The sequence below is a fragment of the Lygodium microphyllum genome, chromosome 9, assembly GCF_053477565.2.
Source record: "Lygodium microphyllum isolate KBCC chromosome 9, Lygodium_microphyllum_v1.1.10, whole genome shotgun sequence".
NCBI classification, from domain to species: domain Eukaryota; kingdom Viridiplantae; phylum Streptophyta; class Polypodiopsida; order Schizaeales; family Lygodiaceae; genus Lygodium; species Lygodium microphyllum.
This window is the reverse complement of record NC_141143.1, coordinates 79,876,056-79,902,335: the sequence shown is the minus strand read 5'-3', so window position 1 is coordinate 79,902,335 and position 26,280 is coordinate 79,876,056.

Sequence of the window (26,280 nt, the reverse complement as noted above, 5' to 3'; positions counted from 1 at the left end):
TCTACAATGATCTTTCCATCTATCCTTGCCCTATACGATTTTGATTGACATTAAGAACTACCTCCTATAAACCTTACGTTTATGCATCGAATTCAAAGCTTTTATAATTTTAATGAAGATGCATCCTTTCCCCAACGGTGAACTTTGATAAAAGAACTCTATGCGTGAATGCATCATTCCTTCATGACCAGATGCCAATGAATAAATCATTGATTTAAGCCTTCATTTACCACTTCACTTAGCCTAAATTGTATCTATCATTTCATGCGAGATGCATACTATATGTTTTTTTTGTCAAAGTTCATAAATCTTTTCCTTTCATTGCAACTATTTAGCCGACATGTAATGACCTTCCACAGTTATCCTATATGCGAGTCACAGCCAAGAATTTATTACATAAGTGCATCATGTGTTATATGCCCCATTCTTTGCAACAAAGACGTCTTTTGCACAATTGCATCTTTTAACTTATGCATCATATGTTCAAAAATGTGACTACCCTTGACCATAGAAGTGCAAGCAATGCAAGTACCTCGTCATGCAACCGAACTTTTTACATCTAACAAAATATATAAATTTTCTAATGCATTTAAGTTTTTCTATGTAAATTGAAGCATGCTTTATGCATCCTTTCCATGGGAAGATACTTTTCAGAACCTGGGCATTTAATATCGGGGTGTTGTCCACTCTCGTACTTTGGGTGGAAGCTCCTGCGTACGCTCCTCTCAACTTTTTCTTAGGAGCCATTGACGAAGTAACTTTCGACTCAGCAAACTCTCTCTTGGCTCCCTTACGAGTTTCGAAGTTAATACTGCCCGAGATCTCCCTCGCAGCATAGGAAATAGGCCTTGCGGGACACGGTCTAAAAATCCCAGGAGCCGCAGGTGAACTTGGTCTAGAGGGGCTTCAATAGAAGCTTCTCAAGCGTGTGGTTGATCAGAGATGACGTGGGGATGATGATGACGAATGGGGTGATAATGGTGAGGATGATGATGATGAATCATGTGAGGAAGATGAGGACGATGGTGATGGTGGCGGCGGCAGCCTGACGGCAGGGCACAGTTTGGCGGTGGAGGTAGTTTGATGGTGGCAACAGCCTGATGGCATGGCGCAGTTTGGCGGTGCAGGTAGTTTGATGGCGGCGGCATCTCTAGACGATGCCCCCCCCCCTTGAAGTTTGGGAGGGGGGGTCATATAAGGTGGAGGTGGGGGGGTGTGGAGGTAGCCACACAGGTGGCAGTCGCATGCTCTCCTCCCATGCCCCTCCACAATCTCCTACACACACTCTCTCTCCCCGCCATGCAACGGGAGAAGGAGAGGGAGTTTGTAAAAAAATTTGCAATTATCCATTATCCTTTTTCTTGGGGGGGAGTTCCTACGGTGGTTTGCGGTTTTGGGAGCCACGATTTCATATGCACAATGCAGGGGATGGTATTGTTAATACACGAGGATGGAGCAACTAGGCCAGAGTTTCTTGTTGCAGGAGATTACTTCAAATTGCTTTTGCGCGGGATCTAGGGTCTTTAATATTTTGTTGTAGAAATATTACATTCTCTCCCTCTAATCTTTCCACTGGATGAGGTATTCTCTCAATGTCCTAGATCTCAATTGCCTCTCCCTAACATCTAGGATTCTGTCAGACCGTAGCTCAAGGACTCCTTGGCTAGGAATTACAATTTGTTGATCCTGCTTGGAGTAGACTAGGGTATCGTCAAAGAAGACGAGTACGAAGTCATCAAGATAGGGCCTAAAGATATCCTGCATTAACCTATTGAAGGTAGCAGGAGCATTTGTCAGCCCGAATGACATGACTAGGAATTCAAAGTGTCCATACCTTGTGTTGAATGTGGTCTTTGGGATATCTTCTTCCTTGATCCTTATTTGATAATATCGAGACCTGAGATCTATCTTGGAGAAGATCTTCGCACCTTGAAGATGGTCAAGAAGTTCATCTATTCTTGGAATGGGGTATTTGTTTTTAATGGTTGATTGATTCAACCCTCTGTAGTCAATGCACAGCTGAAGTGTTCCATCTTTCTTTTTCTGGAACAGCACTGGAGCTCCCCATGGCGAATTTCTAGGATGGATGTAGCCTTGGTCTAACAGTTGCTTTAGTTGCTCCTTCAGCTCAATCACTTCCGAGATGGACATCCTATATGGTCTCTTTGTGACTAGTGCAGCTCTTGGGGCCAGCTTGATTTCATGATCGACTTCCGAGGAAGTTCTGTCAACTCTTCAGGAAATACGTCTTCGTATTCCTTTAACCATGAAGGTTCTTCCCTAGACTCTTGATTCTGATCTAGCTTATTTAGTTTAATCAAATAGACAGGTAGGCCCTTCCTAACTCCTTTTATTATTCATGATGCTTTTGCCAGCTGAATTTTTGGCTTACCAGCCTCTCCTTGAGTTGTAACTAGTTCCCCTTCAGAATTTTGAAAGGAGACTTGGCCCTTCCCACAGTGAATGTGGGCATCATTGGGTATTAGCCAATCCATTCCGAGAAAACATTCGTGGACACCTAGGTTCATTACCCTGAATCTGACCAAAGTCAACTTTCCACCCAATAGGAATTTCACCCTAGCAGTTTGCCTGGTACAAGAGACTTCACGACCATTTGCTAATTCCACAAGTAAGATAGGTGCATCTATTGTGGCTATTTCTAATCTTTTTGCATAGACTGGTGAAATGAAGGAATGTGTACTGCCACAATCAATCAAGGTTTTGAAGCTTTTACCTTGATAATCTGATGGAGTTTGAATCACCAAGAATTGGCGATTCATGCCTTTCTTGTGAAGAGTGGCATGAACCATTGCCCTCTCAATGTCAACTTCTATGGATGGATCTTCTTCATCACCCAACTCCTTGTTGGCAACACTAAAGGTTCTCCCTCTGGCCATGACGGTGGCTCCTTGGCCATGGATGGCTCCTTGGAATGGCCCTTGGCGTTGTCCTCCTGCTAAGCTTGGGACGCTGCCTTTTTGAAGTGTCCAGGCTTGTTGCAATGGAAGCAACGGAGATTGCGGCCATTACTTTGAACGAAGTTGTTGACAGTGTTGGCCCTAGCTTTCTTCCTTTGTCCCTGATTTTGGCCTTGCGCTCTCTTAGCCTGAGACCTACACATTCCCTTGTTCTGATCCTCGTAAGACCAAGTCATGTTATTCCTTGGCTTGGTCTGCACCTCCTGTATTATTGGTATAGCTTGAATGAGTGTGTCTTGTAGGTCTATTGGGCACATTGATTCCAAGCGGGTGTTTATGGGTAGATTTAACCCATCACAAAACTTTGACACATGTTGTGTCATGTCCATTTATGGTGCGTACTTTAAGAGAGAGATGAACTTTGAATAATATGCATCAAGGGATAGTCCAAGCTGCTTCAATTCATAGAATTTGTTCATCTTTTGTGTGCGGTAGGCAGGTGGCAGATATCTCCCTCGCATAGCTTTTTTAAGCTTCTCCCAAGTAACTGACCCTTCCAAGATCCCTTGGTCTCGGCACCATTGTTTCCACCAAAGTCTTGCTTCACCCGTAAGCTTCAGTTTGGCGAGCATAGCTTGGTTAGCGGGTGCAGTTCCTGCTACCTCAAAATAATCCTCCATGGACTCGATCCAGACCTCAACATCAGTTTGGACAATCCTTCCCTTACCATCGAATTTAGGTTGCTTGATTTGAGAAGGAACTTATTCTCTTGAATTACAGTGGTACTTAGTGCAGGGGGGGTCAGACTAGGAATCTGCACTTGGGGTTGCACCTGGGCAATAAGTTTCTTTACGTTAAAAACTTACCAAACGTTTCTCATATTACATTATTATGCCCAGTACAGCTTTTAGTCAAGTGACCTAATCACTCAACTCCTTTACCAACACTTACAGCCATGACAAACAGTGATAAAAATCTTACTCATTCATGAGGGCATAGCCCTTTTGAGTACATTTATTTTGGGAAGGTAGAACAAGCTGATTGGCACATTAATTTGGGGAAAATAGGATTGTGTTACATTCTGCTATGGAGACTGAGTAATAATATGGAGAGGAGTCATGGATTTTCAGGAATCGATAGGTCATAGGAAGCCTGGGGTATCCCTTCCTTTGATACCCATTCTTCTCATAACGTCCCAGCACCTTGATTCTGTCGGAAGGGATCACTTGAGTCACTTCTTCGTACACATACTTGTTCTGCTTGACTTTCCGACCGTCGACATGCAAGGTTGCATTTGTGTGAGCCTCGACAAAGATGAATAGCTTCACGATCTTTAAATCCTCCATCCACTTGATTCTCTTCAAGTTGGTCTGAAGGTACGCAAGTTGGTGGGCTGCTATGTAATATATTCTTGATTCACCCGTCCATCTCTGTTCCACATACAGGGGTGAAGGATTGTAGATGCGGTCTAGAATATTCATCATGCCTAGTCTCCATCGATAATCTGAAGCACGCATTGCAGTCATAAACATAACCTGGAACACCAAGAATTTGTTTCATGCTTCGTGATTCTGCAGCCCAATATCCATAAATAAGTAAGGAAATGTTCTTAACAGCGACATTGCTCTACTTTTCCCCATTAAGTTCCCTTGCAAATATTAGATTCTATTGGTTCGCTCTGATACCAACTGTAACGTGTCCCCCTGTCCACTTGTAGGACACGTCTTAGCAGCCCATCGGGAAGAGAGTCTAGAAAGCGCCGCGCGGCACTCACAAGGAATGTCATGGGGTTTAAGATCAAGGTCTTCCCGAGTCTGCCACGAAGCGGAAGCATCTGGCCATTCCCACTTAGGACCAACCTGAATCAGGGTTTTCCTAATAGTCAAGTTTCTAGGAAGTAGCTAGCGTCGAGCCCCAGACGAACCACTTTGCACAGAAACATCAAGATCGAAGTGGATTTATACTGCACTTGGTAGAATGGGAAACAAGAGGGATGCAAAGCTCGACCTCTCTGCCTGTAAGGCATAGTCCCATTTTATTCCCCTAAAACAGCATAAATCGAGACTCTAACTCTATTGATTCTAGGTCATCGCTACTTCACTATCAATTTCTTCGAGAAAAGTTCTCGGCTAACCGGGACCACCCTTCCGTAGGACGGACCCAGAGTCACGTCCACCGCGCTTTCCTCCGATGTTAGTTATCTAATTACCTACCACATTAAGTTTGACATGCAAAAACAGCTTCCTTAATTAACCAATTAAACACTAGTTCCTTCACGTAACTTAAGCACTAACATAGAAAAACAGTGTCAAGCAAGTTCCTTTTTCAACTTTTGATCTTTATTTATCATAGTCTTTGGAATACATCAAATATCCTGCCTGAAGGCTATCCCAGCAATCCTCAGGGATCGCTATTCCAAGTTCCACCCATTGACTAGTATACGGGCCTCGAGATCCCATCTCGAGTCACGTCAGCCTCTTGTGTAGGATCCGGAGGCAAGGAATTTATGGCCAGAGCCTCCCCTGGAATCCAAACGGCCTCCTGCTCCAAGCAGCACCCACAGAGAGACCTCTCGCAGCAGGTTCGGTCCAAGTACTCAGGGCAGCTAAAAGCCTCTCCCTCCAGGCTTTTAACCTGAAGCATTATTTGTTTTTCTTGAATTAGTTCCTTGAGCAAAGAAGTACAAATAGTGCACCTATGTGTACAATCACGAGCATTCTAGTGGTCGTTCGTATGGCCAACTGCTAAGGTGTGATTCCTTTTCCCCGAATACCCCCAACATTCGATCCTGGATCATTCGCGACTTGGCAAGATCTCAAAGGTTTAGCAAGCTGGGTTGCTTGTTTACTCTTTTTTCCTTGGTTTAGGGTTTATACCCTGTTGACCCCAAATTGTCACTACCTTAGGTTTCCTTATATTATAGTCGAATAGATCGTGGACAACCCCGTCGTCCTAACTTGGTTGGTCAATTTGCTTCTTGGCAATTCACCACTGCCCTAAGATTGAAAAATTAGCTCCCAAGAGGGAGTGTTGTAGTAGGGCAACTACTCAATTCTTAGAGAAACTAATTTGTAATTAGGACTCGCCAACCTCGGTCTAAGGTGTAGCAATATTAACTTGTGATTTAGACGCAAGAGCATATGACCTTGGCTTGTTGTATGAGATAGGTGTCAGTACCTAACTTGAGGGATTATATCTCTCATCATACAGTATTTCTTGATCAAGATATAGGGTTTGGGAGTCCTATTGACCCCAATCCAAAACCCTAATCCTACTAGGCTGATAAACGTTTTGGCCCTAAGGTCCCTAAATTCCTTGCGGGAGTCTAGCATTTGGTCATCTGATCCTTAGGGTGAGAACCCTAGATCATTCTTGCACGGTTGTTTTGATGACCCTAACATTTCATGAATGTGGGTAGAACTTTTAAGATCGAAAATATTAAATTGGCAACCTAAGTGCGATACTAAGCAGAATTTTATCATAACTTAATCTAACCTAGCACATTGAGGTGATCGTCGTATGCTAACTTTTCATACCTTTATGAATTTCATGTAAACTACTCAATTACTCGCGAATTACTTAGTTGATCTAACTAACTTACGATTAACGATGATCTTCCCTTTAAAGATGTAAATACTTTCCTCTAAACTTGCAAGTACTTTCCTTAAAAGATGTAAGTAACTGCAAGAAGTATGAGATGTATCATTCCATGCGAATATGCAATTTCAAGACCATAGGCCTTTCACCTTTATGCAACTATAGGATCTACAATGATCTTTCCATCTATCCTTGCCCTATACGATTTTGATTGACATTAAGAACTACCTCCTATAAACCTTACGTTTATGCATCGAATTCAAAGCTTTTATAATTTTAATGAAGATGCATCCTTTCCCCAACGGTGAACTTTGATAAAAGAACTCTATGCGTGAATGCATCATTCCTTCATGACCAGATTCCAATGAATACATCATTGATTTAAGCCTTCCTTTACCACTTCACTTAGCCTAAATTGTATCTATCATTTCATGCGAGATGCATACTATATGTTTTTTTTGTCAAAGTTCATAAATCTTTTCCTTTCATTGCAACTATTTAGCCGACATGTAATGACCTTCCACAGTTATCCTATATGCGAGTCACAGCCAAGAATTTATTACATAAGTGCATCATGTGTTATATGCCCCATTCTTTGCAACAAAGACGTCTTTTGCACAATTGCATCTTTTAACTTATGCATCATATGTTCAAAAATGTGACTACCCTTGACCATAGAAGTGCAAGCAATGCAAGTACCTCGTCATGCAACCGAACTTTTTACATCTAACAAAATATATAAATTTTCTAATGCATTTAAGTTTTTCTATGTAAATTGAAGCATGCTTTATGCATCCTTTCCATGGGAAGATACTTTTCAGAACCTGGGCATTTAATATCGGGGCGTTGTCCACTCTCGTACTTTGGGTGGAAGCTCCCGCGTGCGCTCCTCTCAACTTTTGCTTAGGAGCCATTGACGAAGTAAATTTCGACTCAGCAAACTCTCCCTTGGCTCCCTTACGAGTTCTGAAGTTAATACTACCCAAGATCTCCCTCGCAGCACAGGAAATAGGCCTTGCCAGACATGATCTAAAAATCCGAGGAGCCGCGGGTGAACTTGGTCTAGAGGGGCTTCAATAGAAGCTTCTCAAGCTTGTGGTTGATCAGAGATGGCGTGGGGGTGATGATGACGAATGGGGTGATGATGGTGAGGATGATGATGATGAATCATGTGAGGAAGATGAGGACGATGGTGATGGTGGTGGCAGCAGCCTAACGATGTGGTGCAGTTTGGCGACGCAGGCAGTTTGACGGCGGCGTCAGCTCCAGACGATGCCCCCCCTTGAATTTTGGGAGGGGGGTCATAAAAGGTGGAGGTGGGGGGTGTGGGGGTGGCCACACATGTGGGAGTCGCATGCTCTCCTCCCCATGCCCCTCCACAAGCTCCTACACACACTCTCTCTCCCCGCCATGCAATGGGAGAAGGAGAGGGAGTTTGTACAAAAATTTGCAATTATCCATTATCCTTTTTCTTGGGGGGGAGTTCCTACGGTGGTTTGCGGTTTTGGGAGCCACGGTTTCATATGCACAATGCAGGGGATGGCATTGTTAATACACGAGGATGGAGCACTTAGGCCAGAGTTTCTTGTTGCGGGAGATTACTTTGAATTGCTTTTGCACGGGATCTAGGGTCTTTAATATTTTGTTGTAGAAATATTACAGATGTATCCAGTAAGCCACCCACTTTTGTGGCTAACCCTATGGCTACACCTACTATTCCCATTGTTAAGGAAGATGTATTAGATGAATTGGTCAAAGGCATCTGGGATCTTTAGTGTTGAAGGTCACAAAATTGGACGAAAAAGGACAAGAGGAAAGGGGACAGGCATCAACCCCTAAACCAGGGAAAATATGTATGTGGTGTGATAGTTTGCAACATGAAAGGAAGGATTGTGCTGGTTATCAAGAGGCCTTGGCACGACAATGCTACCATCTATCTCTAATAATAGACTACCTCAAAGCTGGCTATGTGGCTTGTACATCTTGTGAAGCATCAAGGACCTAGGCCACTAGGGCATCATAGCTGCTACGACAAGTTGTCTAGCTTAGTAATAGGAGGCTCCTCCTAAAGTATCACCCTACATACCTCAATGACATGATCAAGCTACTTATGCATTTTCTCCTCATGGAAAATAACATCATGGGCTACAGATAACCTTTCGAGTCTACATATCCCATAGGTGATAAACCATCTCACATGCATCTCCATAACCAAGAAGATGCATTTTCAAAACTTAGTATCTAGCTTATTCCGCTTATCCTTTGGTACATGGTAGAAATCCTCACAACTAAAGACATGCAAATGAGCATATGAGGGAGATTTTCTAGACTATACATTCTCTACAACCTGATAGTCAAGAGCGGTACATGGGAATCGATTTATCAAGTGTAGGGCAGTAGTAACTATCTCAACCCAAAAATGTTGTGGTAAGCCCGATTGGCTAAGCATACTACAAACTCGCTCCTCAATTGTCCTATTCATGTGCTCAATCATACCATTCTAGGGTGATGGGGTGTATAAGGTAGTCAACTAACGCTTAATAGCCCTCTCATCACAGAACTACTCAAAGGCTTTAGAGACATACTCAACCCCACTATCTAACCTTAGGCATTTTAGCCTATACCCAGATTGGTTCTCAACCAAAGCAAGCCAATGCTAAAATGTAGCCAAGACTTCCGATTTTTGCTTAATAGGATATACCCAAACCTTATGCATATAGTCATCAATGAAAATAATGAAATACTTTGCACCACCTAACGACTTGCAGGGCATTGGGCCACATACATCTAAATGAACAAGAGCCAATGGCTCACCCATGCATGTCATACTAGACTTTTTATGCATACAAGACTCAAAGCACTTATAGTCAAGGGATAGAAGATATTGCAAATGAGTAAGCATTTTTATTTCTTTAAGGACATGTGCCCAAAGTGATGATGCCACACAGATACATGTAGAATTGCATCCAATGCCAAAAAATTATTAACTAATCTAGATGCAAGCAAGAAGTAGTATTGGACTTAGCACCACATGTAATGACCAGATTCCCATAGGTAATCTTCCATGGGGAATCATTAAAAAAACTACATAACTTACATAATCCAAAGTGCCAATAGAGATAAGGCTCTTCATGAGAGTTGGTACATGATGTACATCATGAAGAATAAACATGCAACCCAAACCAATACCAACTATCTGCGATGCCAGGTCATTACCCAAACGGACAGATCCAGTCATACTATGATAGGAGTGAAACCATTCTCTATAAGGAGTCACTAAAAGAAAGCTCTTGAATCTATCAACCAACGCGCTACGTATATCCTGACAAAGCATCAGTCAACTATGAAGTATGAAGAGAAGAAGCTACAAGTATGAAATCATCATTAGAATTAGTCTACACAATATTAATCTCTTCAATCTTAACATTGGACTTGCTAGGGACAATGCTGTGATCATCGTTTTTGTCCAGTACTTTACCCTTACCCTTTTCTTTTGTGCTTGTTATCGCATATCTTATGGTAGTGTGGCCAAATATACATTTCTTTCCCATAGTAATCACAAGTCAATGAGGACTTATGGCCATGGGACTTACTACAAGACTATCCATGTGACTGAGAGCGAGACTGTTGAGAGTCTCTCCCATGGCATTCATTACTACCCCTACCATTATTGCCTCTAATTGTTAAAGCATGAGAGGTGCATGAAGCATCGATATTCTTTTTGTTAACCTCTTCAGTCTTAAGTGTGCACCCTCTACATCTTGCAACTGTAACCCATCAGTGGGTATGTTGGCACACATAGCAATATGAAAGGTATCCCATGATTCACGCAATATAACTAAGAGGAATAAGGGAAGAAGAGTGCCCTTGAATTCAATCCCATGCGAAGACAAATGACTGATAATGGAATGAAACTCATTTAAGTAAGCTAACATAGAAGTGCTCTCCTTCATGCAAAGGTCCATGAGTTGCCTCAACCAATACGTTTGAGAAGCGAGGCTCTGCTTTTTGTCATAGACATTGTGAATCTTTTCCCATAATACCCATGTGGACTACCCATTAGAGACAACATTATAGAACATCTTCTTAGAGAGGGATAATATGATGGTGGACTTACATAACTCATCTAATTCATTCCAATCCTCTGCATCAATAAGTTTGGTCTTGACATTCTTGTGTTTCAAAGGCCTATCCTACATTTTATGCACTAAAACTTGCCAAATTTGGGCCTTCCAATAGCTGTACTTGGTGCCATCCAACTTTTCAATATTAAAGATAGCACTATCACTCGAGCCACCAATCATAATGAAGGCAAGCAAGTGCACAAACTTTCAAAGTAGGCTACTGTAACGGCAAATAGCTCTAAAACTACTTCTAGATCAAGCTAAAAGTAAGGGGCACTAACCAAGTAATGAATTGTCCACAAATTCAATGCAAAGAACTATCAAATGGAGGTGACTACTCACATAAATAGTGCATTAAGCTGCAGTTACAACATGATGAAGATGAATTACATCAATAAGAATACAATGGAAAGAGGGGCAATCATTGATATAACATAAACGGTAACTACCAGGGAATAGCTCCAACTAGCAGTGAGTGATGATGTGACTGGCACCGAGAACTGTCAAATAATAATTGTGTTAGACTGAGATACATCCCATAGGCATAACAAAAGAGACGATGATAGAGATAGGTGCCAGCCTAAGAGGAATGTTAGATTAGCCCACTAAGCATCAACTACGTACATAAAGCATGACAAAAGCATGTGCATGTCACCAAGTCCCACGTTCTCACTATAAGGCCCTCAAGCTTAACTACATAACTAAATGCTCAATGTAACATCCAAGTTAAGTAACAACTCCTAGTAGAAAAAAAGTTGAATGCCAAGTGAGAAAACAAAGCTCAAAACATCATGTGGAAGGCATCTATATATCCAAGTTCCAAATAGCATATATCCGGGGGCATCTAACCCAAGTAACTTGCAAAGCTCTTACTGGAGCATCAAATAACCATGCATAACAGTGAAGGACAACCAATGTCAAGATTCAAAGCTCTAATCTCATCTCAAAAGCAATAATCTGGGAGCATAACCAAGCATGTAACATGAACCATAAGTATCGGTACATCACCTCGAATAATTGGTTAAGCACCTAAGATCAATATGCATATGCTTTCATTAATAAAATAAGCTTTAGCCCTAGTTATTATAGTAGTAAAAAACCTCTTTAAAACTAAGAAAAACAGTACTCAAATCCATCCCACAACATTTCAATACATTGCATAACATCCCTAGTTGATCCAGCATCAAATAAACATCCCAAGAAGCATAAGTGACCTCCAGAGAATGAGTGAAGGGTTGTCCAAAATTGTAATACAACAAACTATCATAAATTATGAGCTAATCACTAAATCCAAGAGCCCTGCTAATGCCCAAACTCATGCCAAAGGTGTTGGCTACAATGCTAAGTGATTGCCCAAAAGTTAGGAGCAATGCCAGGAGCTAGAGATGAGGCAGGATGAAGTAGATTGATCATTATTGTTCCTCTTCCCCAATCTTGTATTGCACATGCCTTCTTAAGCCACAGTCTACTAAGGATAAGAGGAAAAGCCCCTAACCCTGCTGGCATAACATGACAGTCAATCTTCATAGACACACCATAAACCTTGACCTCCAAATTTTGAATTATGCCCAGGCACCTCACTCTAGCATGATTAGCAAGCCTAATTTGAAACTTTGATCCTTTGATAATTCGAAGTCCAAACCACTCTACACAAGCTTGAGTAATCACACTAACTTGTGCTCCTCCATCAATATATGCTTCTCCTATGTTCTAATTCTTATACTGCATCAATAACACAACAAATATCAAGTAACTCCTCTACATTCAAAATTCTCACTATTCCTCTCTTTCTTTCATTGGCGTTCAAATTTACTAATTTTTCAATTTTCCTCTCATCCTAGGGTACAACTCCATTAATTGTGTAAAAGATATATAAGATTTCTTTCTCATGATATCTCTTCTCAAGTCATAATCATTTCTCCCTTTCCTTAATGGAATGTCAAAAGCATGATAATGTTTTCTAGGTGCTCTCGATTTATTTCCTCTTTTCTCCCTTTTTTCCCTCCTTTCTTTACCTTTTTTCCTCTTTCCTCACTAGCCTTACTAGTCTTGGGCTCATCTCTCTCTACATCTCTCATCCTTTTGATAGCATGCATCACATGAACTATTTTGTTTTCCTCACCTTGATTTTCAAAAATTATACATTTAATGACACTTTTTCCTTTCTCTTATTTTGTTACCCTTGGTATGTGGGATGTGGTTTGATCTTGAATTTCAATTCCATAATCATTTTGTTTATTCGAAAGACTTTGAGGTGAATGATACATATCCCCTCCTACTCTAGGTGGATAAGGACAATTTGTACTTATGTGGCCTATCTCTCCACAAGAATAACAAACTAGTGGTATTTTGAAATATCCTTTTCCACCTCCTAAAAATTCTTGATTGGTTTGTCCTATAGGTCCCCCACTACATCTTCCCCAAGGTCTTCCTTTGAACACTCCCAACCTCATGTTTTTCATTTGCCTAGATAATTGATCCACAATCTCCAGAGCTAGTTGAGCATTCTATCTTGCTAATTTCTAATAAGTTTGCACATTCCCTTACCAGTTTTGGTCTCTATTCTCGATGTTTGGTGTTCTAAATGATTCTCTCTTTTTTATTTTCTCAGTTTTTCTTTCTTTTTCTTTAGCAATCATCATTGCTTCCTCAAAGGTGCTTAGATCCCTAATTTCTAATTTAGTTCTCACCTCTTCCTATAAATTTTTCACAAAATGGTTTACTTTTAACATCCCATGTGCTCTCTCTCGGGGTCTTAGAGATGTGTTCCCACAATCCCAAAGCCTGGTGAATTCTAGGGCAAAACATTCTATGGTCTAGTCTTCTTTTTTCTGGCAAAGTTCTATGTTTCACCAAAGGTCCTAGTAGGAAGTCTCAGTCTCTTTAAATCTATCAAGGAATGCCTGCTTAGTAGCTTTATATTTTATAGGAACAAGGGGATTTATCAATCACAAACTTTTTTCATAATTTCTACCTTGATCAAACAATTGAATTTTAAGAATTTGAAGTTTTAAGGTCGAGCCAGTGATTCGTTTGATTATGCATCCAAGCTCTAACTTTTTGAGAAATTGCTAAGGATCCTCTCCTTTTGTGCCATGAAATTCTGGGAAGGAACCAGCCATTGAAAAAAATGATCTTCAAGCAAACAATTTACAAGTAACAAACAATGTTAAATTGGCACTCCTCAGCGGGGTACTAGAAAAGATGGTTCACAAGCAATGATCAAGGATAAATACTCTCACACAACCCAAAAACATGAGAGAAAGGAGTGTCGGTAGCGATGTACGACTTTATCTATGCACTAAACTTGACTATTCAAAGAACAATAACACACCTTGTAGCCTCACAAACACACAATGAATATAGCATTTAGCAACCACAAACTAATTTGAAGATATTGAGTTGTAATTTAAACCTTACACACAAATCAAGATACTTTCAAATTATTTTTTCTTTTCGATTCAAGAAACTAATTATCACACTTCATGAATAAAAAATACACCATCTCCAATAAGAAATTAATGGCACAAAACACATAAAATTTCTCATACCTCAAATTTCAATAATCGGGATATGTTCGAACAACAAGCTATGCACACTTTCGTTGAAGAAGTTTCAAGGTATTAAAAAGAACTCTTCTCATCAGTTGTGGCCTTAAGCCACTTTTCTTCGACTTGACTTTTAGGTGACCCTTCCTCTCTTCATCACCATAGCAACTTAGTGCAGAAAATAAGAGAAGGGTTCCTTGAGTGCAATGCATTCAACAAGTGCAATGTGAAGTGCTCATGAATCCAAAATCCATGTGACGTGCAAAGATAATAGTAAGAAAGCATACCTATTTTAGGATGTCCAACAAATTCAATCAAAATCTAGCTCTAACCTGTTCAAGAAATACCAATCTCGACTAAGGCTATCAAGTTTTCAAACACAACAATTACAAAATAAAAACAAAACCAATTCCTACTCTAGACAATAACAATTAAATCAATGTAAAAGCATAAAGACAAAGAGTCACGCAAACAATCAAACACAATAAATCCTACCCACTTGATGGTTTACTAGGGGCTTATTTATTATGCAAAAATGGTTAATAACAAATGTCAACTATCTATAGGGGAACAAATTCTTAGGGTGATATCACACTCACTACTTGCAATACTTTTTGAGCTAGGTCGTGCCCAGGGCTAATAGGGGGAGGGGAAGCTAACTCCCCTATCGACCATTAGTTGCACCTAGGGTTAGTGGGGTTAGCCCCCCCCCTGTCCCACTTAACCACACATGCCCACTAAATCTTGCGAATGCTACAATTGTGTTGTAAGTGATAGCCAATCTTTTTTTGTACTTTTTGAATGCATAGACCGAAGGCTTATGGTGATCAATCAACTTTTTTAATTTTTGAATATTAGAAATTTCACCTAGCATTATCCTCCCTCACCCTAGAGTGCGACCACAATATTAAGGGTGGGTATGAGGGATATGAGCCTCTTGTGCCAGTCCCTCACCCCCATGGTGCCGAGTCACATTGGATGAGTGTTGATACCTCCACCCTTGTCTCTGAACCAAGTCCCTTTCACCCTCTAGCTATCTTGTAAATGCTCTCTTGGCTTCTTGGCCCCTTGCAATACAATCTTAGCCCTCAAGATGGGGCCCCTCATTTCTTAGCGCCATCTCACTTGTTGTATTGTGCACCATGTCACGTTGTCATTGTGTTTAGGGCTGAAGGTCTACCACAGGGGCTTAGTGCAGAAGAGGAGTATGGGATGCAAAGTTTAGGAAAGGAAAATAGATTGGGGTTTAACAAGATCCGGAATTTAGAAATGATTTAGATGTGGAAGAAGAATTCAAGCTTTTTCTCTATGTATTTAGCATACATGAATGGAATAAGTAACTCTATCTTGATTACATCAAATGCCTCTGGATACATACACCATAACATAAAGGATATTTTTAGATTCTCAATCCAAACGTGAATATCAAATGCAAGTTCTAATGGCTTTTATTTCAAGTACATAGACGGATTTCAACTCTTTGGGACAAGTATTATGTTGACAGACTTCAAATACATTCAAGATTTGGGCTAATGGTACATGAAATGCATTGAAGGAGCATATTTTTAGCTTCAGCCCTGTTTTAAAACAGAAAATTCCAGCCCATAATCAAGCTCAAAATGAGTGCATAAACTCATGAAGAAGCTCCTCTAATCATTAATGAGCAAAGTCCTGATGAAAAGAGGTCATTTTCTTCCATTACAACCACATAAATCTCTTGTTTGCTCATAAAAATGGACAATAACAGTGGGCTGCCCTATTTATGACTGGTTATTTCAGCCCATAACAGCCCATACACCTTCAAAATCCTCACCCTTTGCTTGCCCCAAAGTCACTCAAGTACTTGGGTACAAGTCGGGCTTCATTGGACCAAGAATATGGTAGACAAAATGAGAGAAGTCGTGCATAAGAGCAGGCTGAATACTTTTCTCTCAAATTTTCCCCTTTTATAGACTGTTATACCATGCATTTTCATCAGACCAAATGGACAGATAAGTGGAGCTCTCACCGTGTTTGCATCTTCATTTTCAGGTCCTGTTGATCTCCAGTTTGCATGCTCCAAAGCATGCACCATAGCTTCAGCTTTCTCCACTTGCAGTCAGGCTGTGCAGCCCTCATTTTGCGCTGAAAAATGTGGGCTGCTCCTTGCTCAGGCCCAAGTCACTTTTTGACCTACTCAAGTCACTTGCTGGTCACTTTAGTCTATTACTTCAGGTCCCCTGTGAACCTAGTGGACTTTTGGCAACTTTTGGCAACTTTTGGCATTTTTCTTGAGTTTTGACCATATTTTTACACTTTGAATCAATGTGATTTATCCTGCAGACTGTCAATTACTTCCAGCTGACCAAGTTGTGGGTTTCCATAGAGTTATTTTTCATCAATATACATGGTACAACTGAAAATTATATGCTAAATACAAAAGAACTTATGTAACTAAGTTGGTTATTGGATAACAATGTCTGAATTTTGTATGCAAATTCCTCATATAACTCCCAGTGAAGTTCTTCTATGTTCATAAGAATCCCATGATTTATATTATGAACAGTAAACTCTTTGACATTCACCCCCTCCTAACTTGCACATCCTCCAGCATGTGCCATTTCATAAGATTACAGGTTAAGGAGAGTCGACTTCTGATATATCTTCATCTTCATCCTCTAAGTCTTTTTCTTCCTGCTTGTCTTCAAGTAGAGGGCTCATATCTAAGTCATCAAGCTCATAAGTAGAAGATTCTCTTCGTTTGAAGAGCTTGATTCATTTCCCGGCTATTGGTATTTTTATCATGGTCCCATCCATTTCAGCCAAAGAGTAAGTAGCATTATTATGTACTACTTTTACAACATATGGTCCAAACCATCGCTTGGCTAACTTCCTATGAGCACTATATTGATTGTCCAAGCTGCTATCATAGACAAGAACCCAATCATTCTCTTGAATAGCTCTTGGACGGAGTTGATAATGCTTGTCAAACCTCTTCTTATTCTTTAATCTTGCTGTTTTCAGCCTTTCAATGGCTGTCTTGACATCTTCTGGCCATCTTTCAAGTTGCCATATGCGTAGAGTCAGTATTTCTTCTCTATTCAAGCCTTCATCCCAAGGTAAGATACTCCATGTGACAATGGACTCTTCAAAAGGCATGATAGGTGGCTATCCATATATTAGTTCAGCCGGCATATAACCTGTTACTGCACTATGGGTAGTTCTATCAGCCCATAATGCGAATGGTAGCATTCTAGGCCATTCCCTCATCTTTCCTTTGCAAGATTTTGCTAAAGCTTTAAGAATTGGTTGATGACCTCTTTCACTCTTACCATTGCCTTCAGGGTTGTAGGCTGAAGTAAGAGATAGCTTAATTCCCAATTGAGCAAAGAAATGGCGAGCCTCATCAGCATCCAATTCTCCTCTATCAGCAGTTACTTTGGCAACACATCCATACCTACAAAATACTTCTTCAAATAAAAATCTACAAATAACATGAGTGGACTTTGTTGTCAAGGCTTTTCCTTCCACTTGATTTGTGAGATCTTCTCTAGCAAGTACTAGATATCTCATGTTCCAAATTCCTGTAGGCATGGTTACTAAATCAATAACCCATTTATAGTGAATGGATAAAGGATAGGTAGGCTGAAGCCCATCTCTATGCTTTACCATAGAGTACATTTGACAAACATGACAAGACTCAACAAAATGCTCAATGTCTTTATACATGTTTTGCCACCAAAATTTCTCTTTCGTTTTGGCAAAAGTGCCCCATATGCCTCTATGACCAGCCAATAGGCTTTCATGAAATTCTTGTGTGACCTGTCTTTGAGTCTTTTTGTCTCCTAAGACACGAACAGGCGCCCTTCCTTTCTTTTTCGCATGCCTCCAAAGGTAACCATCTTTAAGAAAAAGGCCATAAGCTTTTCTCTTAATTCTCTTGAACTCTTCTTTAGACCAATCTTCCTTCTTTGTCATAGTGCTCAAAAATTGGCCAATTTTTTGCCAATCATCTGCATAATATTCCTCTTTAAAGTGTGAACAAACCATAACAAAACATTGAGCATGTTGTCTACTAGCTGGCCACTGTCCTTCTTTGGTTGTTTCATCCTTGCTGATTTAAAATTTGTTTTAGCAGCTGAACCTGTTGTACTTACTGTAATTATTGTTATACCTGCATTTTTGACTGTTGAATCAACATTAGATTCAACTGTATTTGCTGTTTTCAGATTTGTACATGCATTTACAGCATCATTTATAGACTCTAATTCTTCTTCATCCTTCATTTCTTCTTCTTCCTTATATCTGGCACGCGAAAGCATGTCAGCAAACTGGATTATCTCTTCCTGCAATATGTTTCAAATCAGGATTTAAGGATTTAATATAGGTTATCCATCTTAGCATGGCTATGTCGGGAGTGGAACAGTTGGCAATCATGCCCAAGAGTGGAAGGCAATCTGTTTCAACTATTACGTGTGCACCCATGAAGTACTCCCTGTCACATTTCAATGCAGTTACTACTCCCCAAAGTTCTCTTTTAATTTGAGCATACCTTCTTTGTCGTTCATTAAGAAATTTTGCTCCAAAGCGGATTGCATATATGTTGCCTTCAAGGTCGTCTTGACCAACTGCCCATCCTATTCCAATAGGACTTGTGTCAACTGTGAGTATAATGGGCTGTCCATTAGAGTAATTAGCCCTCTTTAAAGTGGGGCTGAAATCAGCATTTTCTTCAGTTTCCGAATAGCTTGAGTATGTTCTTTTTCCCATATAAACCTTTGGCCTTTTCTTAGCAGTTGATAAAGACTTTCAGCAACATGAGCAAAATGTGGTATCCAAATAAGGTAGAAGACACATGCACCAAGAAATCTTCTCACCTCTGAAACATTTGTACATATTTCCTGCATTTTGCTGATAGCATCTATTTTGGATGGAGAAGGCTTTCGGCCATATGGACCACACATATGTCCAACCACAAGGACTTCTTCGACTCCAAAAATAGATTTAGCACCTGAAAGAGTAAGATGGACTTCTTCTAATTTAGACAAGATTTGAGCACAATCATTAATATGATTGGAAACAAACTTGCGACACCCAAATTCATTGAGTTCTTCATTCTTCTTGTGTACTTCACATCCTTTGATTGGAACATCATCAAGGAAAGGAAGAGTTAATTGAAGAATATAATCCCTCAATACTTTATGCATGGCATTCATCATGTGAGCTACTGAATTCGTAGCCCCTTGAGGTAGAGTACACATGCGGACTAAGCCAAGAGGCGTCTTCATTGTGGTAATGTCTCGGCTTTCCAAAGCAAGCTGAAATTGGTCATAGCCTGAATATAAATCTCCCATGGAATAGATTGCTCTACCTGCAAAAGCTTCAGCAAACTCATCAACAATTGGCCCTGATCCAACATTTCTAATAGTGACTTTATTGATAGGCTGTAAATCTTGAATGAATCGCAAAGATCCATTCTTCTTAGGCACGGTAAACCATCGGTTGGAATATGGAGCTGAAGATGGCTCCAATATTCGCATTTTTATCTTTTCATTTAGAAGTTCCAATAACTTAGGCAAATGAGCCCTTGGTACCGGAATTGGTTTAAGGTTCCAAGGAATGTGTGGGACTGTACAAATCACCATTAGTGCCACAATGCTTGGATCCACACAGCCAATTTCATATGGCTGAAATGAAAAAGCTTTGTTATGATTCTTTAACATCTGCATGAAGATTTGCTTTTCAATCGGCAAGAGGAAAGAGTCTTCACCAATTTTCAGCTTTTCTAGACTTTCTACTGTAAATTGGTGACCAATATCTTTAGGATCACGAAGGCTTGGCTGTTTGGATATCCTTTATGCCAGACCTTCGCTTTCAAGTGGTAGAGGAGTAGCACCGGCTTGACCTTTTTATCAACTGTTTTATACTTTGTTTCTACTCTTACTTCATCCTTGTTTGGTTGTCCAAAATCTTCATAATCTGCAAATTCTTGAATTATGTCATACATATCCAATGTACATACCTGTATGGACTGATTTTCAGCTTGATTTTCTGCATGAACAGCTGTATAAATTTCAGCCATTGTATCATTATAATTCAGCCCATAAAATAGCCCTGAAATTTATTCATCTTTAAGTAAAACATCAATTTGCTTCAGCTCTTGTTCCATATGACACAAATACTTTTTTTCAGCCCTGTTCATGGCTGAAATTGTTTATAACAGCCCACACTATTGGCTGTAAAAGTCTGCAAGTCAGCTTTTGGCCTTGTCTCCTTTATATGTGGAGGTAATTTTTTATGACATGATGCACTGCCATAGCCTCCACTTATAGCAGCGCTACCCGAAAACCCTTAAATTCTCGGGCATTAGGAGAAACAGGATGATCTCTCAATCGATCCCTATTTCGATGGTGATTTACACAGACGGTCAGGAATTGGACAGCTTTGTCATTATCCTTACTTCTTATCCGAGCATATGATGATCCGTCATCAAGGGCCTTTGTCTTTAAACGGGACTCGGAAATAAATGGTTGTCCAAGAATGATAGGATAGCTGCAAGAATCTTGAACAAAGAAATGAAATTCATCTTTTACATTACCAATAGTAACTTGTACATAAAGACATGCTGCATAAAGATTGCCAGAAGAGTTATTGGCTGCCTTCATGTGCCATCCTGGGTCCACATCAATGGGCCATCCGCCATTCTTGTAGAGACTTCTTGACATGACATTAATCTCCGAGCCATGGTCTATAAGGGCAATACATGGAGTCTCTTTTTCTCCGATCTTAACAACGGTTTCAGTAGTCACCCTTGCCCAATGGGTACGGGAGTAGTGACTACTAGGAATAAAGTGAGCATCACTTTCTTCTTGCATATTATGAAGATGAGCTTCTTTCTTAAGCATGGGCTGCACTTTAGATTGAGAAGTCCCCACCATAATGGTTTCTTCAGTTTTTGCTTCATAAATGTCTTCATCTTTGGCTTCTATGGCTGCAATTAATTCTTTGATTGCCTCCAATCGAATCCCTTGAGTTTTCAGCTTCTCTTCATCCTGCAAATACACGTGAAGTGCTTGCAAAAAAGCATGCATAGATTCTTCAGTTTCCTCACCAACATATAGTCATTTTCGTTTAATTACATCAATTATTACATCATGAAATCCTCGTTTTGCAATTCCGAGAATTTCACCTAATGTAAATTCAATTCTACTTCCAAGAATCCTTTCTTCTAGGATCCGTTTAAGATCCGAAGCGGTCTCTATGTCTAACTGCAACTTGTAACTGGGATGTTTGCTTTTTCTTTTTCCTTCTGTCTTCTTTGCTTGAGGGGCATCTCCCATGTCAAACTCTGGCGGTGGAGGATTTTCAGCAGCCTTCTATGGGTCTGGTTTACTTCTTCTTATGCGTTTAGTTGGCCCTGAAGAAGAAGGACCGGCAACATCTTCATCTCTTCTTCTCTTTTCTTCTATCATGGCTTCATGATTATTAATTTCAGCTAACCGAGCAAAAGCTGAAGATGAATCAACAGGCTCGGTCCAACCGGTTCTTCCTTAGATACATTGACTGGCAGTGGTTAAATCATCTTTAGTTGCCTTGCCTTGCTCCATGCGGTCCAAGGCTTGCATCCACACTTTAGATTTTGCATTAGTTTTACATGCTTTAACAATTTCATTAGTTGGCTCAATTTGCAGCCCATAGGTTGCTGCATCAACAGCTGCATAGGCTGTTCTTGTTGCCAAATCCTCCAATCTTTTCTTCTTGCCGCCGTTGCCAAAGTTTGGCTCAAGAGGAAGCCCGGTTTCAATTGCATGAATTTTACCATCCTTCCAAAAGACTAATTTTTGTGCTTCAGCTTCACGGAATGCACCGCACTCCCTCTTGTCATGCTGTAGGCTATCACACCTTCTCGTACAGGTCTTTGGGCAGTTGACCGTCCCCTTTCTTCCACTTTAGCATCAAGCATTTCTACTTTAGAATTAATCTCAGTTAGATTAAGATGGAGATCTCGCATGCTTTTAATTAGCTCGTCCATGACATCCTTCTTTGGAGATGGAACAATAGAATTTCTTGGTTGCTCGGTCATAGAGACAGGAGGTCGAGAACCTAGAACAAGCTCCTTCATGGATTCAGTTGATGCAGGGGTTGATCCCCATCTTAGGCGCAATCGCTCTCTTCGAGCAATCATATTAACTGCTTCAGTGACATCACTCCAAGCAGTCTTCAATCCCGTCTCAAAGCCAGGGTCTTCAAGTCGATTAGCTAGCTTCTCTTGAAGAGAAGAATCTGCAGCTTTTAGAAATAATTCAATCTTTTGGCTTTCCATACCTTGTTGATCGTCAGGATCTAGTTGAGCAAATTTGCTTTCAAATTCCCGATGAAGTGCAGTGGCGGTTAGACCCTTATTGGGCCTTTCGACCCATTCAATGAAGACTTTCTTTGTCATAAGGCCAGAATCTTCAAGAAAAAATTCTTCTCGAAGAGCCTTCTTGAACACGGACCATCCCGCGTCTTTTTGGAAAAGACCATGAATTCGGTCCTGGAGACCATGCACAGCCAGACGGGCAAAGTAACGGCTCCAGGCATGTTGAGGAACTCCAAAGAAGACCATCTTGTCAGTATAGAGGCGGATAAAAGAGGACACATTTTGCCCATTAGCTCTTGCCCGACTGCTTCCAAGGCTTTAATGGCAGCAGCATCAATCTGCTCTTCTTCTTGTCTCCGTTGTTGTTGCAATTGCAACTGCTGCTGAAATTGCAATTGTTGTTGTTGGCTTTCTTGCATCAGATGAACCAACTGTTGCAAGGCATCTCCTCCCGAACTTGATGACTCTCCCATTGGACTTCTTCTTCCGTAGCGGACCCTTCACATTGGGTTCACCACTGTCGTCGTGTTTAGGGTTGAAGGTCTACCACGAGGGCTTAGTGCAGAAGAGGAGTATGGGATGAAAAGTTCAGGAAAGGGAAATAGATTGGGGTTTAACAAGATCCGGGATTTAGAAATGATTTAGATGTGGAAGAATAATTTAAGCTTTTTCTCTATGTATTTAGCATACATGAATGGAATAAATAACTCTATCTTGATTACATCAAATGCCTTTGGATACATACACCATAACATAAAGGATATTTTCAGATTCTCAATCCAAACATGAATATCAAATGCAAGTTCTAGTGGCTTTTATTTCAAGTACATAGACAGATTTCAACTCTTTGGGACAAGTATTATGTTGATAGACTTCAAATACATTCAAGATTTGGGCCAATGGTACACGAAATGCATTGAAGGAGCATATTTTTAGCTTCAGCCCTATTTTAAAACAGAAAATTTCAGCCCATAATCAAGCTCAAAATGAGTGCATAAACTCATGAAGAAGCTCCTCTAATCATTAATGAGCAAAGTCCTGATGAAAAGAGGTCATTTTCTTCCATTACAACCACATAATCTCTTGTTTGCTCATAAAAATGGACAAAAACAGTGGGCTGCCCTGTTTATGATTGGTTATTTCAGCCCATAACAGCCCATACACCTTCAAAATCCTCACCCTTTGCTTGCCCCAAAGTCACTCAAGTACTTGGGTACAAGTCGGGCTTCATTGGACCAAGAATATGGTAGACAAAATGAGAGAAGTCGTGCATAAGAGCAGGCTGAATACTTTTCTCTCAGATTTTCCCCTTTTATAGACTGTTATACCATGCATTTTCATCAGACCAAATGGACAGATAAGTGGAGCTCTCACCGTGTTTGCATCTTCATCTTCAGGTCCTGTTGATCTCCAGTTTGCATGCTCCAAAGCACACACCATAGCTTCAGCTTTCTCCACTTGCAGTCAGGCTGTGCAGCCCTCATTTTGCGCTGAAAAATGCGGGCTGCTCCTTGCTCAGGCCCAAGTCACTTTTTGACCTACTCAAGTCACTTGCTGGTCACTTTAGTCTATTACTTCAGGTCCCCTGTGAACCTAGTGGACTTTTGGCAACTTTTGGCATTTTTCTTGAGTTTTGACCATATTTTTACACTTTGAATCAATGTGATTTATCCTGCAGACTGTCAATTACTTCCAGCTGACCAAGTTGTGGGTTTCCATAGAGTTATTTTTCATCAATATACATGGTACAACTGAAAATTATATGCTAAATACAAAAGAACTTATGTAACTAAGTTGGTTATTGGATAACAATGTCTGAATTTTGTATGCAAATTCCTCATATAACTCCCAGTGAAGTTCTTCTATGTTCATAAGAATCCCATGATTTATATTATGAACAATAAACTCTTTGACAATGTTACACTTCCACACGGTTGTGGGACTGTTGGGTGATACCTCATGAGGCATGTTCCATAGGGTGGGTCACCCCTACCCTAAGAAGGACCCATGGTGGTTCCGTCACACTTGGTATCAAAGAAAACTCCTCGAAGGGTGCACATGAGCCCCCCAAAGGGTGATCCTGGTCTGAGGAAAATGGCCCTTGTGAGAAAGTCTCGAGACACAATGTTGAAAGGGGAGATCAGACGAATGTATGCCAAAAAAAGGTAGCTCCTAGTGGATCACATGACATTGGAATTAGAAAGAAGGGAATATTGGCAAACCAAGGTGGACCTACTCAAAGGCAGTGAAAAGCCCCTTGGCACAGTGCCATCGGACCTAGACTGGTGTATCAAACGGGTCCAAAGGAACCTCATGTGGATGAAGGATGATCTAAGCACTGTCAATGCTTAGATTGAATCATGGTGTGACCAACTCATCGAAATGGGAGACTAGGATACCTTGGAACATGAAAGCACCCTCTAGAGAGGGATTGCAAAGGACTTTAGTGCAATGACTATGGTTGGCGCCATGCCGAGCCCCATGACTCAAAAGACAAATTTGCCCTATCCAACACAAAAACAGGTGACCATGTCGACCCCAACTTCTCCCATCAATCCACCAAGGTGTGCTACCCCCCATCGCGCTAAGTTGAGTTTGAGCTCTAGTGATTGCTACTTTGAGTGCTCCAAAGATTACTTCAACACTCAGAAGATGACTCTGCGAAGTCAAGTGATGATGAAGATGGGCCGTGTCCCAACTTTTTCTCGAAAGGCCACAAGGGCCATGGACATGCTATGCTTGGGTGAGGCCCAAACTCAACAAAACAAATTGGTCCACATGAAGGCAAGTTCAAGCTCGTGTAGAGGTGACCCCTCCTATGGCAAAAAATTAGGTTCAAACTTGTGTGGCCACTTCTTCGGCAAGGCCACCCTCCCACCCCCAACCTTCAATCGAAGGTCGGGCACGTGGTTATGAGGTCCACATTAAAACCTCTTACTCTTGATGTGGAGAGGGAACATGACTCCTTGAGCCAAGAGGGTAAACAAACGGTCTACCCCAACGTGGTCACCACCCGAGACTCCTTGAGCTCGAAGGGTAAACAAATAGTCTACCCAATGCAGTCACCACCCGAGACTCCTTGAGCCGGGAGAATAAAGAAATGGCCAACTTTCATGGTGAGACCCAAGAAGACTCGTGTCTGGAGAATCAAGAAACGACCAACCCCCATGCATGTGAGAATAAACCAATGGCCACCTTTCATGAGACCATAACACCCATAACAAGGATAAAGAACTCCTTGAGCTAGGAGTCTAAAGAAACGGCCATCTACCATGCTAAAAGAAATTAGAGTTGCGCAATAGAAGACTCACGAAGCCATGAGCATAAAGAAAAAGCCACCCTCCATGCAAATGAAGGTCATTAAGCAATCTCGACATACTGGGAGAATAAAGGAATGGCAATGGAGTAGAAAGGACATAAGGAGCCAAACTGAGCCCCAAGAAGAGAAAGAAGATGAAGGCCCAATTTGACACATGGGTGAAACTTGAGAACTCACAAATCTATCCTAAGGTGAAGGATGAGATTTCCAGGTCGATTCTCGAGCCTCAACAATCTGAGTCCGTGATTATGAGAAAGAAGGTAACATTTGTTGAGCAAGTGACCATCCACTCCTATGAGCGTGATGAGGAGTTAAACCCTTGTGCTCAAATGACTGATTCAAAGGTGAATGAGCCCTCATATAGCAAAGGTGAGGCAATCGCTAGGGTGCCTCTCGTGTGGACAGATCGTGGTGATTGGATCTTTGTGAATGG